The following is a 6,000-nucleotide window of genomic DNA, read 5'->3' as shown; positions in this document are numbered from 1 at the left end:
AATTTACGCTTTTGGATTTTCAGATTAGAGATGCTCAACATTTATGATAAATGACAATTTCTTCAGTGTTTACTGGCAAAGATAAGAAGCTTCATGAGATATTCCTAATTTACTCTTAATTTATTTTTTACAGCTGTGTGTTTGGTATTTGACATTATCTTCCTTCTCTTAGCCCATGGGTTGGCAATCTATAGCCCATGAGCCAAACCCAGCCCATCACCTATTTGTATAGGTTAACCTCATCTTTTCTATATTCTGAGGCTTTGACATCAGAGCCTTGGTGACACTGGAGACTGCCTCTCCTAGGATTAGCCAATTCCTAAAGATAAACTCACCCATGAGTGTGATTTTCAAATACAAACCAACCAAATCCAGAGCCCACAACCCAAATCACCCCCTTTATTGAGCTTTCACACTCCAGGCATTTATCCACCTGCCCTAATCACCCCAGCACCAGGTATCAGACAACCAGGCATAGCTTTTATCCCCAGAGCCCACTGTAATTATTCAAACTAGCCAAGCTTAAACCTGCGTATCTAGCTTACCCCATTCCTTTCTACAAAAATCACAATAAAGGCTCTAGCAATCTTTCCCTCTCCCTTTGCCTCCTGACCAACTGCAGTGCTTCCAACACACAGGTCCTCTGTGGGCCCCCAAGGTGTGACATGCCTCCTCCTCTTGGGAGGTGTGAGTAACAAGTAACAAATTATATTTTCTTTCTTCTTTTTTGTTTGGTTGTTTTGAGACAGAGTCTCACTCTGTTGCCCAGGCTGGAGTGCAGTGGTGCGATCTTGGCTCACTGCAACCTCCATCTCCCAGGTTCAAGTGATTCTCTTAGTTCAGCCTCTTGAGTAACTGGGACTACAGGTGTGCACCACCACACCCAGATACTTTTGTATTTTTAGTAGAGACAGGGTTTCACCATGTTGGCCAGGCTGATCTGAAACTCCTGACCCCAAATGATCCACCCACCTTGGCCTCCCAAAGGGCTGGGATTACTGGGATGAGCCACTGCACCTGGTCAACAAACTGTTTTTGAAGGCAAATCGTCTCTCAATCCGTTGGCCTTACTGGAGCTAAAATTTTCTATTAATACACTATCTTTTAAAACACCATGAGTTAAGAATGGTTTTTACATTCATACATGGTTGAAACAAATCAAAAGATTGTTTCCTGACACATGAAAATTATGTAAAATTCAAATTTTATTGGAACCCAGCCATACTCATCCCATTACACATCATCTGTGGCTGCTTTTATGCTATAATGGTAGAGTTACAGAATCATGACAGGAAACTTATAGTCTATAAAACCTAAAACATTTACTATCTTTACAGAAATAGTTTGCTGACTTCCGCCTTAATGTATAGACATGTTTGCTATTTTATTAGTTTGTTTAAGCTATAAACTTGTGTAACCCATTGCTTTCTATGTATAGTATAGATCTATTTATAATCTGAAAACTTCAGAATCTCTAGGTCTAGCTTTCTTCCTATAGTCTATCCCAAATTACTGAGCCTCCAGTATTTAATGATTTTTTAAAATGATCCTTAGTAAAAACATTTTACATTGTGACTCAAGACACTCACATAAATAATAGAAACAAATTTCATGAAGCATTACTCATTCTTAATGTGTGAATCACTTTGAGGGTTTCCTTTCTCTTCTACTCCAGTATTTTAAAATACCAGTCAAAAATCTACCAATTTCACACCCCACTTATGGGTCAATGCACACATGTTAATAAACATTATGAGGTCAGGAGCAAGATGGCCAAATAGGAACAACTCCAGCCTCCAGCTCCCAGCGTGAGCGACACAGAAGACGGGTGATTTCTGCATTTTCAACTGAGGTACCGGGTTCATCTCACTGGGGAGTGTCAGACAATTGGTGCTGGTCAGCTGGTGCAGCCCGACCAGCGACCAGGGAGAGCTGAAGCAGGGCAAGGCATCACCTCACCTGGGAAGCGCAAGGGGGAAGGGAATCCCTTTTCCTAGCCAAGGGAAACTGTGACACACAACACCTGGAAAATCAGGTAACTCCCACCCTAATACTATGCTTTACCAAGGGTCTTATCAAACGGCACACCAGGACATTATATCCCACACCTGGCCCAGAGGGTCCCACGCCCACGGAGCCTCCCTCATTGCTAGCACAGCAGTCTGAGATCTAACTGTAAGGTGGCAGCGAGGCTGGGGGAGGGGCGCCCACCATTGCTGAGGCTTAAGTGTGTAAACAAAGCCTCCGGGAAGCTCGAACTGGGTGGAGCCCACCACAGCTCCAGGAGGCCTGCCTGTCTCTGTAGAATCCACCTCTGGGTGGAGTCTGACAGCTGTCTGACAGCTTTGAAGAGAGCAGTGGATCTCCGAGCACAGAGGTTGAGATCTGAGAATGGTCAGACTGCCTGCTCAAGTGGATCCCTGACCCCTGAGTAACCTAACTGGGAGACATCCCCCACTAGGCGCAGACCGAAACCTCACACCTCACACAGTGGAGTACACCCCTGAGATGAAGCTTCCAGAGCAAGAATCAGACAGCAGCGCTCGCTGTTCAGCAATATTCTATCTTCTGCAGCCTCTGTTGCTGATACCCAGGCAAACAGGGTCTGGAGTGGACCTCAAGCAATCTCCAACAGACCTACAGCTGAGGGTCCTGACTGTTAGAAGGAAAACTAACAAACAGAAAGGACACCCACACCAAAATCCCATCAGTACATCACCATCATCAAAGACCAAAGGCAGATAAAACCATAAAGATGGGGAAAAAGCAGGGCAGAAAAGCTGGAAATACAATAAATCAGATAGCATCTCCCCCTCCAAAGGAAAGTTGCTCATCACCAACAACAGATCAAAGTTGGACGGAGAATAACTTTGAGGAGTTGAGAGGTGAAGGATTCAGTCGATCAAACGTCTCAGAGCTAAAGGAGGAACTACCTACACAGCGCAAATAAACTAAAAATCTTGAAAAACGAATGGAAGAATGGATAACTAGAATAATCAATGGAGAGAAGGCCATAAACAAACTGACAGAGATAAAAACCATGACATGAGAAATACGTGACAAATGCACAAGCTTCAGTAACCGACTCGATCAACTGGAAGAAAGAGTATCAATGATTGAAGATCAAATGAATGAAATGAAGTGAGAAGAGAAGTCTAGAGAAAACAAGGAAAAAAAAATGAACAAAGCCTCAAAGAAATGTGAGATTATGTGAAAAGACCAAATCTACATCTGATTGGGGTGCCTGAAAGTGAGGGGGAAAATGGAACCAAGTTAGAAAACACTTTTCAGGATATCATCCAGGAGAACTTCCCCAACCTAGTAAGGCAGGCCAACATTCAAATTCAGGAAATACAAACACACCACAAAGATACTCCTCGAGAAGAGCAACTCCAAGACACATAATTGTCAGATTCACCAAAGTTGAAATGAAGGAAAAAATGTTAAGGGCAGCCAGAGAGAAAGGTCGGGTCACCCACAAAGGGAAGCCCATCAGACTAACAGCAGATCTCTCGGCAGAAACTCTACAAGCCAGAAGAGAGTGGAGGCCAATATTTAACAGTCTTCAAGAAAAGAATTTTCAAACCAGAATTTCATATCCAGCCAAACTAAGTTTCATCAGTGAAGGAGAAATAAAATCCTTTACAGACAAGCAAATGTTGAGAGATTTTGTCACCACCAGGCCTGCCCTACAAGAGATCATGAAGGAAGCACTAAACATGGAAAGGAATAACAAGTACCAGCCATTGCAAAAACATGCCAAAATGTAAAGACCATTGATGCTAGGAGGAAACTGCATCAACTAACAAGCAAAATAACCAGCTAATATCACAATGACAGGATCAAGTTCACACATAACAATATTAACCTTAAATGTAAATGGTCTAAATGGTCCAATTAAAAGACACAGACTGGCAAATTGGATAAAGAGTCAAGACCCATCAGTGTACTGCATTCAGGAGACCCATCTCACATGCAGAGACACACACAGGCTCAAAATAAAGGGATGGAGGAAGATCTACCAAGCAAATGGAGAACAAAAAAAAGCAGGGGTTGCAATCCTAGTCTCTAATAAAACAGACTTTAAACCATCAAAGATCAAAAGAGACAAAGAAGGCCATTACATAATGGTAAAGGGATCAATTAAACAGGAAGAGCTAACTATCCTAAATATATATGTGCCCAATACAGGAGCACCCAGATTCATAAAGCAAGTCCTTAGAGACTTACAAAGAGACTTAGACTCCCATACAATAATAATGGGAGACTTCAACACTCCACTGTCAACATTAGACAGATCAATGAGACAGAAAGTTAGCAAGCATATCCAGGAATTGAACTCAACTCTGCACCAAGCGGACCTAATAGACATCTACAGAACTCTCCACCCAAAATCAACAGAATATACATTCTTCTCAGCACCACATCACACTTATTCCAAAATTGAGCACATAGTTGGAAGTAAAGCACTCCTCAGCAAATGTAAAAGAACAGAAATTATAACAAACTGTCTCTCAGACCACAGTGCAATCAAACTAGAACTCAACTAAGAAACTCAATCAAAACCGCTCAACTACATGGAAACTGAACAACCTGCTCCTGAATGACTACTGGGTACATAACGAAATGAAGGCAGAAATAAAGATGTTCTTTGAAACCAATGAGAACAAAGATACAACATACCAGAATCTCTGGGACACATTTAAAGCAGTGTGTAGAGGGAAATTTATAGCGCTAAATGCCCACAAGAGAAAGCTGGAAAGATCTAAAATTGACACTCTAACATCACAATTAAAAGAACTAGAGAAGCAAGAGCAAACACATTCAAAAACTAGCAGAAGGCAAGAAATAACTAAGATCAGAGCAGAACTGAAGGAGATAGAGACACAAAAAACCCTCCAAAATATCAGTGAATCCAGGAGCTGGTTTTTTGAAAAGATCAACAAAATTGATAGACCGCTAGCAAGACTAATAAAGAAAAAAAGAGCAAGGAATCAAATAGACACAATAAAAAATGATAAAGGGGATATCACCACCGACCCCACAGACATACAAACTACCATCAGAGAATACTATAAACACCTCTATGCAAATAGACTAGAAAACCTAGAAGAAATGGAAAATTTCCTGGACACTTACACTCTCCCAAGACTAAACCAGGAAGAAGTTGAATCCCTGAATAGACCAATAGCAGCCTCTGAAATTGAGGCAATAATTAATAGCCTACCAACCAAAAAAAGTCCAGGACCAGACGGATTCACAGCCGAATTCTACTGGAGGTACAAGGAGGAGCTGGTACCATTCCTTCTGAAACTATTCCAATCAATAGAAAAAGAGGGAATCCTCCCTAACTCATTTTATGACGCCAACATCATCCTGATACCAAAGCCTGGCAGAGACACAACAAAAAAAGAGAATTTTAGACCAATATCCCCAATGAACATCGATGCAAAAATCCTCAACAAAATACTGGTAAACCGAATCCAGCAGCACATCAAAAAGCTTATCCACCATGATTAAGTGGGCTTCATCCCTGGGATGCAAGGCTGGTTCAACATATGCAAATCAATAAATGTAACCCAGCATATAAACAGAACCAAAGACAAAAACCACATGATTATCTCAATAGATGCAGAAAAGGTCTTTGACAAAATTCAACAGCCCTTCATGCTAAAAACTCTCTCAATAAATTCGGTATTGATGGAACGTATCTCAAAATAATAAGAGCTATTTTTGACAAACCCACAGCCAATATCATACTGAATGGGCAAAAACTGGAAGCATTCCCTTTGAAAACTGGCACAAGACAGGGATGCCCTCTCTCACCACTCCTATTCAACATAGTGTTGGAACTTCTGGCTAGGACAATCAGGCAAGAGAAAGAAATAAAGGGTATTCAGTTAGGAAAAGAAGAGGTCAAATTGTCCCTGTTTGCAGATGACATGATTGTATATTTAGAAAACCCCATCGTCTCAGCCCAAAATCTCCTTAAGCTGATAA

This window comes from Macaca mulatta, chromosome 13 (genome assembly GCF_049350105.2).
Source record: "Macaca mulatta isolate MMU2019108-1 chromosome 13, T2T-MMU8v2.0, whole genome shotgun sequence".
In the NCBI taxonomy this organism is placed as follows: Eukaryota; Metazoa; Chordata; class Mammalia; order Primates; family Cercopithecidae; genus Macaca; species Macaca mulatta.
The sequence above is the reverse complement of the archived record's forward strand: the minus strand, read 5'-3'. Positions refer to the sequence as shown.